We start from the raw sequence: 12355 nt of genomic DNA on the forward strand, positions 1-12355 counted from the left end.
AACATTGCTATCATTACTTAGATTATCTGCAAATACATCCACAGCAGTGCTCAAGGGAACAGTCCTCACTGCTCCCTTGAGCAGGGGTGAACCTAACCTTTCTCCTGAGGTGAACTATAGAAAGCAGTTCATGATCTCCTTTTATACCCCCCTCCCCCCCACACACACACACACAGACAGTATATAACACCCCCCCCCCCCCCCCCCCCCTTTTTTTTTAGCCCAGCTCCACACAGAGTAGCAGCCAATAATCTTTACTCACCTGTCCACGCTCCTTTCCTGGCTGCCAAGTGCTGCTACACTTACATCACGACGCTATGTAGTGTCCCGGTGTTCTTAAGCGCCATGACATAAAGGTATGTTCACGCAGAGTTTTTTTCAGGTGTATTTTGACACAGAATCTGCGTTAGATTTGTCTTGCAAACTCAGATTCAAGTTATTTCTGTGACAATTGTAGGTTTTTCTTTCATTAAACAAGGGGGACCAACAATTTTATCCATGTGTGTACATAGCTGCTTGTGGGGTCCCATTGTATATTCCAGAACTTTTTGCAGCACACCTCCGGGGTGAGTTTGTACTTTTTGATTAGGGTCTTCTTAATGGCTTCATTGTCCAACTCAGGCAGTAGAGCAGCAAATACTTCCAGGGCTTTGCCCATTAAAGAGGACCTTTCACGTCCTCTGGGCACATGCGGTGTAATACGCCACTAGATAGCTGGCAGTGCACTGAATTCAGCGCACTATCGGCTTTCCCGTTCTGTGGCCCCGGTGAAGAGCTATCATTGTCAGTATCGTAGTTCTTCAGTGTCAGAGGGGCATTTGTGACAGTCAGAAACGCCCTTCTTCACAGTAGCGTTTATTGCTTTGTACAGTAAGAGGGGGCGTTCTTTACCACCCACCCATGACGCTGAATACAGCGCACTGTCAGCTTTCTAGCGATGTATTACATTGCATATGCCCAGAGGACATGAAAGGTCCTCTTTAACCTTGGAGTTAAACATTGTACCCACTGCTCATGGGGCAAATAGTATTGCCAGCAGGTTTTTTCAAACCACTGCAATAAAAAGTCCCCATCCTTGCCTATAACTGGAAAATTCTCTGTGGATGAACCTCCAGGATTTGGGACTAGTGAGAGCTGCTACCTTTCTCCAGCTGGGCCATTGTTAACTGGAACTCTCTCACTGCCTGGTGTTCTGAAGCAGCAACCTGACGTTCTGCCACTTCTCTCTTAGCTTGTTGATGCTACAAGATCAACTGTGGATGCATGGTAGAGTCACTTGGGCCCAGATGTTGCAAGGTCACATGCAAAGCAAAGTCCATTTTCCCCAGAGGGAAAGGGTTGCTTGTCCCCCCCAGGAGAAGTTACCTCTGGGGCAGGGTTAACTGCTGGAGTAGCAATGGTATATCGCCCCAACACGTTAGAATGTTGCACCGAGTCCTGCTCTACCAGTGCAGAGATCAGCAGGTCTTTGGCCTTGTCAGCTGTCTTGATGTCTCTCTGCTCACAGAGATGGATGAGACGCTCCTTGGTTTACTTACAGTATAAGGTTGCCATGTCTGATAGCAGCCTTTGCCAAATAAAAGATAGGAAAGAAAAACTGGACGGGAAACTGTTTGCAAGTGTGTCTTAAAATAAGCCCTAAGGTAGTTTGTGTAGAGCTGGTGTACTCCTTGTAAGAGTGACATCAGTCCCTAAGTAAAAGGGTTAATCTTGGCACTTAATGCTCTATTAATAGAAAAAATAAAATTATCCCACTACTTGCCACCCACCAATTTGTCATGTACGGGCCGTCCTAGCATGTGATGCGGGTACAGCTGTCAACTCCATTCACTTAGGCTGCAAATTGAGCGTGAATTGCACACCAACACAGTCCAAGCACCACCACTGACCTGACAGGCTCAGCGGAAAGCGCACTATCATGTACATGCGTCAGACACAAAATACACTTCAAAAAATTAATGGGTTCATAGAGCAAACACAAAATAACCTTAAATTTAACAATTTAATACCCAAAGGTTTCAGTGCTATCTATAAAAGAAACTATACCAAATGAAACAAAACACAAACAGCCTTAAAGGTAATGGGAGAAAATGTAACTTCTCTGCCTATTTGAGTTTCTGCGCCACCCTCCGCTCGCACGCTGCAGCGCAGGAGGTGTGTTCAGTTTCTTTGCTCAGAGTTTTTTTTGTTGCTCTGTGTGAACACTGTCCTATTTCTTCTCTGCAATTGAATTTCCACCACATCCATCTCCTCTACCTTGTTTCCCTCTGTTCTTCAAATAGTTAATCTTAGCCTTGTCTGTGTGATTGGCAGCCTGTCTACCAGGCAAGTCTGGGGCTGTTCCTGGGCTTCCTATATACAGGTCATCAGCAACACAGGTTTGTTGGCTATTGTGACCCTGTCCTTAGACTTTGTCCCTACTGAGCTCCTCTTTTTTTGCTACTATTGTATTACTGACCTCTGACTTCCCTTGTGACTATTCTCTTGGATTACAATTCTGTACTGCGTTGTTCAACTGTTACCTACCCTTTGCATGCCTGACCAAGACTTCATATAACGATAAAAATGGGCATCTGCTGACAGATAATAAATACATAACTAGTCTCCTTTCATCACTCCGATATACTATACTATATGGGTCAGTGATGAGGGCCATTGTACTTTGAAGGGGGCATTAAACTATGTGGAACATTAGGGGAGAATATAAGTGTATGTTCACATGGAGGAATCTAGTGCTTATTTCGAGGCGACTCCACCTTGTTTCGGGTTCCCATTATTTTCAATAGGAGACATAGATTGAAGCAGTAACCTGAAAAAATAAATTTCCTGTTAAATCCTGCTGCGGATTCAGCCACAAAGCCTTTGGGCCTAACCACCATGGGAAAGGTGAGGCAAGCTCTTCTTCAGATCTCCACTGCCGTGTGCTGTTATGGCGGGAAGCGGATTCTAAGGCAGGTGTCCACCATATGAACATGGGCTTAAGCAATTATCCACCTTTCTAATACTGGGATAGGCCATAAATATTGCATCTGTGGAGTCTGACAACTAGGGGCCCTGCATATCAGCTGTTCAACGGACAGCACAGAGCCCAGTTATGTTAACATGCTGGAAGTCACGCTGCTCACTCACCATACAATGTATAGTGGTTGGATTAGGAACTGCAGCAGTGCACATCATGCGGTGGGTGAGCAACATGGCTCCTAGTATGTTAAAATTACTGGCGCTTGGACCCCTGCAGATGTAACATTATACTAAAAGGGATACGTCAATCCTCCTCCATCCCTTGAAGAGTTGACATAGTGTGCTTCACGCACCACCTTGCATCCCCCATCCTACTCTATTTTCCAATGGAAACTGTTGTTAAAAATTTGAATCTCACCTCTGCAGGGGTGAGACTGATGCGAGTCAGCTGTTTGCCCCATGACTGTGCGGGCTCCAGTGCTCAGTCTCTGTACTTTTAGGGCCCGTGCACACGGAGTTAACGCGAGCGCATTTTAGCATATGTAAGCCGATGGCTGGTCAGGTAATGGAGGGGGTATACATCTCACCCAGACTACTCAAGTAGGTAAGATGAGAAAACTCTAGGAATGTTTGTTCTCAGCAGACAACTTTCGTCTGATGAGCATTTTGGTAAATGCTCAGTACTGGGCTGGATTTTTAGGAATGACAGGTAGGATTGGTAGTGGGACCTGTCATTCCGCCCCCCTCCAGTCCACACTTTGGGGATGTTCCGGCAGCGACTCAGCTGCAGAGAGTCTCCTCGTCAAAGGAGACAGCAGCAACACTTTGGCAGAGCTTGGCTGGAGAACCAACAGAGAGTTCATATTTTTGGAGCTGTGTCTTGAATGATTCTACTGGCTTTTGGAGTTCTGTTATTCTAGGTGAGGTAACCTATTCTATGTTTAGTTAGAGCCTAGCTGGGCAGGTATTTATTTTTATATTGTTTCCTTTGTTTCCGTACTACCTTTTTGAGTGAAAATAAACTCTACCTTTGTTTTGGACTAAAGAATCTGGACTTTTGTGTCTATGCCACCCCACCTAGCAAGCCCAGACCCTGACAATTGGTGGAGGATGCGGGCAGTACTGGACTCCATAAGTGAGGCAAGCCTTACTAACAACCCTGAGAAATGTGCTTTAGGGCTGGAGGAAGCCAAGTACCTGGGCTATGTAATTGGCAAAGGGGTAATAAAGCCCCAAATCAATAAGGTGGAGGCAATACAAAGCTGGCCAAGACCACTGACCAAGAAGCAAGTCAGGGCATTTCTTGGCATTGCTGGCTACTACTGGAGGTTTTCTTTGCCTCTATTGCAGCTCCTCTCACTGACCTGATGAAAGGTGGGAAGTCAGTGATGATTCACTGAACACCAGAGGTTAAAGCAAGCTCTATGCCAGCAGCCAGTGCTGATAGCCCCTGGCTTTAGGAAGGAGTTCCTGGTGTAGACAGATGCCTCAAATGCAGGTCTAGGAGCAGTGCTGTCCCAGGTTGTAAATGGTGAGGAGCATCCAGTAATGTACCTGAGCAGGAAGCTGTCCCCACTGAGAAAAATTACACCATTGTAGAGAGGGAATGTTTGGTCATTAAGTGGGCACTGGATGCCCTGAGGTATTACCCCCTGGGGAGAAAGTTTAAATTGATCACTGACCATGCTCCCCTTACATGGATGAAAATCAATAAGGACAGAAATGCTAGGGTTACCCGATGGTTCCTTTCTCTGCAAAATTTTGTGTTTGATGTAGAACACAGGCCAGGGAAATTATTGGGAAACGCTGATGCCCTGTCAAGGGTGCATTGTATGATGGCCACAAATGCCCAGCCCTCCGGTCTGGAGAAGAGGGGGGGGATATGTAAGCCGATGGCTGGTCAGGTAATGGAGGGGGTGTACATCTCATCCAGACTACTCAGGTGGGTGAGATGAGAAAACTCCAGGAATGTTTGTTCTCAGCAGACAACTTTCGTCTGCTGAGCATTTTGGTAAATGTTCAGTATTGGGATGGATTTTTAGGAATGACAGGTAGGATTGGTAGTGGGACCTGTCATTCCACCCCCCTCCAGTCCACACTTTGGGGATGTTCCGGCAGCAACTCAGCTGCAGAGAGTCTCCTCGTCAAGGAGGCTTAAGAAGTCAGCTCCAGCAGCAACACTTTGGCAGAGCTTGGCTGGAGAGCTGACAGAGAGGTCATATTTTTGGAGCTGTGTCCTGAATGATTCTACTGGCTTTTAATTTCTGTTATTCTAGGTGAGGTAATCTATTCTTTGTTTAGTTAGAGCCTAGCCGGGCAGGGATTTATTTTTGTATTGTTTCCTTTTGTTGCTGCACTACCTTTTTGAGTGAAAATAAACTCTACCTTTGTTTTGGACTAAAGAAACTGGACTTGTGTGTCTATGCCACCCCACCTAGCAACCCCAGACCCTGACACATAATACACGTGTATAGAATACACGTGTAAAAATAACACTCCCATTAACTTCAATGAAATTTTTTACACGTGTAAAAAACGCATCAAAATACGCAGCACGGTTTGTGGTGCGTATTTTGACGTGTTTTTTACACGTGTAAAAAATTTAATTGAAGTCAATGGGAGTGTTATTTTTACACGTGTATTGTGCTAAAATGCTCACGCGTTAACTCCGTGTGCACGGGCCCTTAGGCTAAGACCCTACATTGTGGAAACACTGCTTTTTTTATTGCAGTTTTTTTTTTTTTTTTTTTTTAGCCAAACCTAGAAGTGGCTACAGAAGGAATAGGAAATATAAAAGAAGCACTTAGGGTATGTTCACATGGAAGAATTTGCCACAGATTCTGCCCAGAATCTGCCCTACATTGTTTCAATAGGAAAAAGAGATCACAACAGGACACTGAGAGAAATTGCAGCTAGCCCGTGGCAGAATATGGTGGATAAACAAGGTGTGAACTTACCCTTCTCAGCAATCCATTTCTCGCTTTGGCTCAAAAAAAGCCGCAACAAAAACTGCAACAAAAAAAGCAGCTGTTCCACAACAATGGGCCTTAGCCTTAAGGAGAGTCTGTCACCAAAACCAGCATATCAACCTGAATCAATGTTTTTCACCTTGTGAATGAGTGCATCAGTCAGTTGTCACTGATACTGCAGTATTTGGGTTGATATGCTGGGTTCTGGTGACAGACTCCCTGTCATTAGAATCTCTTTTTCAGTTAATATCACATTGGAATAGCCTTAAGAAAGGCTATTCGTCCCCTACATTTATATTTCTGCTCTGCGCCGTTGATATACAAGTTTTTCCCGGTATGCAAATGAGTCTCCAGACAGCACAGGGGGCACTCCCTGAAGACTCTCCAGTGACGCCTCCATCTTCTACAGCCGCCTGTCTCCGCCGCGTCCTTCGTGTAGTTTTCTTCCGGTAAGCTTGCGTTCGGAATCTAAATTCCACGCATGCACAGTCAGCTATGCCATTGTGCAGAGCCAACTGTGCATGTCTGTTTGGCTATTTTACTGTGGCTGCTTGCATGAGCGTACTGTACCTGTAAGTGGCCACAGTAAAATGGCCGAACAAATATACACAGTCGGCTCTGCCCGATGGCAGAGACGACTGCATATGTGCAGAATTTAGATTCCGAATGTAGAAGACTACATGAAGGAAGTGGTGGAGAAGCGTGGCTGTAGAAGATGGAGGCATTGCTGGAGAGTCTTTAGGCAGCACAAGGGGACTCCCCATGTGTTGTTTGAGCGTGGGGGAACACCCACTGTGCTGTCTGGAGACTCATTTGCATACTGGGAAAAAAAGGTATATCAACGGAATGGTAGCATGAAGCCGAAATATAAAGGTAGGGGATGAATAACCTTTCTTAAAGGGGTTGTCCCATCAGAAGGATCCTATCTATACTGCTTGTTAATGTGATTGTAAGACTTTTCCTAAATACATTGCTTCAGCAAAACTGCTTTGATTGTCCACTATATTACTTTATTCATTTTTTTTTTTACACATCCCTTGACTTATCTGGTCATAAGTCAAGTGATATATCTGCTGCTCTGAGGGGGGAGGGAGGAGGGGCTAAGTGAACGGGAGTGAGCCTGGAGGGGGGGGGGTAGTTTACCCTTTGGAAGGAAGGGGCCGGCAATACATCTGCAAAATTTTGTGTTTGATGTAGAACACAGGCCAGGGAAATTATTGGGAAACGCTGATGCCCTGTCAAGGGTGCATTGTATGATGGCCACAAATGCCCAGCCCTCCGGTCTGGAGAAGAGGGGGGGGATATGTAAGCCGATGGCTGGTCAGGTAATGGAGGGGGTGTACATCTCATCCAGACTACTCAGGTGGGTGAGATGAGAAAACTCCAGGAATGTTTGTTCTCAGCAGACAACTTTCGTCTGCTGAGCATTTTGGTAAATGTTCAGTATTGGGATGGATTTTTAGGAATGACAGGTAGGATTGGTAGTGGGACCTGTCATTCCACCCCCCTCCAGTCCACACTTTGGGGATGTTCCGGCAGCAACTCAGCTGCAGAGAGTCTCCTCGTCAAGGAGGCTTAAGAAGTCAGCTCCAGCAGCAACACTTTGGCAGAGCTTGGCTGGAGAGCTGACAGAGAGGTCATATTTTTGGAGCTGTGTCCTGAATGATTCTACTGGCTTTTAATTTCTGTTATTCTAGGTGAGGTAATCTATTCTTTGTTTAGTTAGAGCCTAGCCGGGCAGGGATTTATTTTTGTATTGTTTCCTTTTGTTGCTGCACTACCTTTTTGAGTGAAAATAAACTCTACCTTTGTTTTGGACTAAAGAAACTGGACTTGTGTGTCTATGCCACCCCACCTAGCAACCCCAGACCCTGACACATAATACACGTGTATAGAATACACGTGTAAAAATAACACTCCCATTAACTTCAATGAAATTTTTTACACGTGTAAAAAACGCATCAAAATACGCAGCACGGTTTGTGGTGCGTATTTTGACGTGTTTTTTACACGTGTAAAAAATTTAATTGAAGTCAATGGGAGTGTTATTTTTACACGTGTATTGTGCTAAAATGCTCACGCGTTAACTCCGTGTGCACGGGCCCTTAGGCTAAGACCCTACATTGTGGAAACACTGCTTTTTTTATTGCAGTTTTTTTTTTTTTTTTTTTTTAGCCAAACCTAGAAGTGGCTACAGAAGGAATAGGAAATATAAAAGAAGCACTTAGGGTATGTTCACATGGAAGAATTTGCCACAGATTCTGCCCAGAATCTGCCCTACATTGTTTCAATAGGAAAAAGAGATCACAACAGGACACTGAGAGAAATTGCAGCTAGCCCGTGGCAGAATATGGTGGATAAACAAGGTGTGAACTTACCCTTCTCAGCAATCCATTTCTCGCTTTGGCTCAAAAAAAGCCGCAACAAAAACTGCAACAAAAAAAGCAGCTGTTCCACAACAATGGGCCTTAGCCTTAAGGAGAGTCTGTCACCAAAACCAGCATATCAACCTGAATCAATGTTTTTCACCTTGTGAATGAGTGCATCAGTCAGTTGTCACTGATACTGCAGTATTTGGGTTGATATGCTGGGTTCTGGTGACAGACTCCCTGTCATTAGAATCTCTTTTTCAGTTAATATCACATTGGAATAGCCTTAAGAAAGGCTATTCGTCCCCTACATTTATATTTCTGCTCTGCGCCGTTGATATACAAGTTTTTCCCGGTATGCAAATGAGTCTCCAGACAGCACAGGGGGCACTCCCTGAAGACTCTCCAGTGACGCCTCCATCTTCTACAGCCGCCTGTCTCCGCCGCGTCCTTCGTGTAGTTTTCTTCCGGTAAGCTTGCGTTCGGAATCTAAATTCCACGCATGCACAGTCAGCTATGCCATTGTGCAGAGCCAACTGTGCATGTCTGTTTGGCTATTTTACTGTGGCTGCTTGCATGAGCGTACTGTACCTGTAAGTGGCCACAGTAAAATGGCCGAACAAATATACACAGTCGGCTCTGCCCGATGGCAGAGACGACTGCATATGTGCAGAATTTAGATTCCGAATGTAGAAGACTACATGAAGGAAGTGGTGGAGAAGCGTGGCTGTAGAAGATGGAGGCATTGCTGGAGAGTCTTTAGGCAGCACAAGGGGACTCCCCATGTGTTGTTTGAGCGTGGGGGAACACCCACTGTGCTGTCTGGAGACTCATTTGCATACTGGGAAAAAAAGGTATATCAACGGAATGGTAGCATGAAGCCGAAATATAAAGGTAGGGGATGAATAACCTTTCTTAAAGGGGTTGTCCCATCAGAAGGATCCTATCTATACTGCTTGTTAATGTGATTGTAAGACTTTTCCTAAATACATTGCTTCAGCAAAACTGCTTTGATTGTCCACTATATTACTTTATTCATTTTTTTTTTTACACATCCCTTGACTTATCTGGTCATAAGTCAAGTGATATATCTGCTGCTCTGAGGGGGGAGGGAGGAGGGGCTAAGTGAACGGGAGTGAGCCTGGAGGGGGGGGGGGTAGTTTACCCTTTGGAAGGAAGGGGCCGGCAATACAGACCGGCATCCGCTGTAATAGAGAGGCGGATGCCGAGGAGGGTTAGACGCCGGCACAGATGCCTGCAACATCGCTATGCTCTTGCCCTGCATGAAGCCAGCAGCGGCAGGAGCATAGCGATGTTGCAGGCATCTGTGCCGGCGTCTAACCCTCCCCGGCATCCTCCTCTCTATTACAGCGGATGCCGGGTCTGTATTGGCATTGTGAAGGCTAATTTTTCGCAAAAGGATGAATCCAGCATAAGGATGAATAAAATTTGCCTTTTATTAAATCTTCATAAAATATAGTAACGTGCTTTTAGCAAGATCCAAATTGCATGGCGATATCCCGGAAGTATCCTTTACTAGTGTTTTGGATTGAAAGTCTACAGGGAATATGGGAGTGTACATCATATATACAAGGTTGGTGATATGGTTAGAACATCTATTTACAAATAATCATAAGTGTTTTCTGGTTGTTGTGGGGAGATATGCGACAGGGAGAATATATTTATAGATGTGTATATAGGAGATGCAATTTCCCTATGAATAGAATATCTTTGTCGCCTGTTAATGCTAATATATATATATTTACATTCCATGTATATCTAGCTATGGGTACAGATTTTTGTAATCACAAGTGCAAGTGTATAATGTATTATTTGATGTAAATTGTAATGTGTTTTGCATTGGTCTAAAGATCTGCAATAGTATGTTTTGTTTTTATTGTGATGCGTATCACCTGATTTTATGGGTGGATTGGTTAATTAAGGGGGTTTTAAAAGTGATGTGTAAAATGTTAGTAGCATGCCTTGAAGAAGGAGCACGCAATTCAGCTCCGAAACGCGTAGCCATGCAATTTGGATCTTGCTAAAAGCACGTTACTATATTTTATGAAGATTTAATAAAAGGCAAATTTTATTCATCCTTATGCTGGATTCATCCTTTTGCAAAAAATTTGTATTCCTGCTGGTTGAAGTCCACCTGCGTTTCCGTGCATTCGGTTGGATGAGAGGGTGAGCTGGAAAAACACATTATCATATAATTGTGAAGGCTAGACTGGTCTCACCATCTATGAGCGTGCACGCAGGGCCAGCGGCATCTCGCCGCTGGCTTTGCATATGTAACCCCGCCCACCAATGACGCAACAAAGCAGGAAGACTAGTGAGTACGCAACGTGGGAATACCCCTTTAAAGGGATTGGTCACTTTCAGACCAATATTAAAAGAAAAATCTTATTGTTGTAAAAAGAACAGTTGTACAATTTTCCAATATACATTACATATCAATTCCTCACAGTTTACTAGATCTCTGCTTGCTGTCATTCATTCAGCTTAACCACTTCAGTACCGGGCCAATTTGTGGTCCAGCACCAGACACATTTTAGGTTTATTTTGTATGTGCGGTTTTGAGGACTGTAACATTTTTCTCGTATGTCTCAGTCAACTAATTTTTGCGGCATTTTTCGGGGACACATAGGGCTTTATTTTTATGTTGTTTTTATTTTCAAATGTGTTTTAATTTTTTTTATATCCGGGAAAATATAAACAAAATAGGAGGGAAATTGTGTCTGGTTTTCAATTTATTATTATTTTTTTATTTAATAACACAAAGTGTCACTGAAAAACTTTATAATATAGTTTGGGGTGGGGCTATAACCTTTGATAATGGCGTTTTATTAGCGTATTATTAATTTATATATATATATATATATATATATATTTTTTATTTTTTTTTTCAGATTGTGTCCCCATAAGGTGATAAGAGACCTTTGGGGACATCTGATCACTTTTTTTTTGTACTAGAGGCTGATTTCTCCTATAACTGGGGCTGCTACATTTAACCCTAGATGCAGGAGGAATCCAGCCTTCTGCACACTGTATATACAGCTTACTGAGCTGATCTGGGGTCCTGTAGGACCCAGCAGCTTTTGGAAGACGCTGCTCCCGGCGGATCACGTGACCGCCGGGTCAGAGGGCAGCTGAATTATGGCAGCGTCCATAGCTGTATATAAAGCGCTCATTGAGCACTGTATACACAGCGATCGATCGAGATGGCAGGGAAGGGAAAAAATCTTCCCTGCCATCTCTCTGGGAGCTCCGGCTGAAGTTACAGCCAGCTTCAGTAGCTGCATGATCTCCATGCAGCTACTGTGTTCTGATTGGACGTAACGGTACGTCCTGTCAGAACTAGGCAACCACTTCCCGGACGTTTATAGTCTATGGGCGGTCCGGAAGTGGTTAAAGGGGCTCTATCATTGGGAAAAGTAATTTTTGGCTAAGTGCATACTTGCATAGCCTTTAGAAAGGCTATTCCACACATACCCTTTGTATGTAAATTGCCTCAGTAGTTTTTGAATGATTCCGTTTTTATTCATGTGCTAATGAGCTTCCTCTGTGCAATGGAAGTAGTCAGTCAGCTCTCCTCTCCTTGCTGTGTGCTGTGTGTGAGAGCAAGGAGGAGCAGTCATCAGTAGCAGCAGCCTGTGCTGTATACACAGTGCACGGTGAGACTTCCGATGCATGGAGAAGGCTAATTAGCATATATAAAAACTGACTTATTCAAAAACTTCTGAAGTGATTTACATACAAAAGGTAGGTGTGGAATAGCCTTTCTAAAGCCTATGCAAGGATGTGATTAGTTAAAAATGACTTTTCCCAATGATAGAGCCCCTTTAATGCCAGTGGGTAAAAAATCAGCCCAGTGGATAAAAATCGCAGCGTTTTACAGTACGGGCAAAGTGGATGGGATTCTGGTGAATTCCATGACAACTTTACGGGAAAAACCCACCGTGCGGACACGCCACAATTTCCGGAACTGGTGCAGTTTTGGAAATTGCAGCATGTCAATTATAATGTCATGAGATGAACTCTGGGACTTCAGTG

The sequence above is a fragment of the Leptodactylus fuscus genome, chromosome 2, assembly GCF_031893055.1.
Source record: "Leptodactylus fuscus isolate aLepFus1 chromosome 2, aLepFus1.hap2, whole genome shotgun sequence".
Classification (NCBI taxonomy): domain Eukaryota; kingdom Metazoa; phylum Chordata; class Amphibia; order Anura; family Leptodactylidae; genus Leptodactylus; species Leptodactylus fuscus.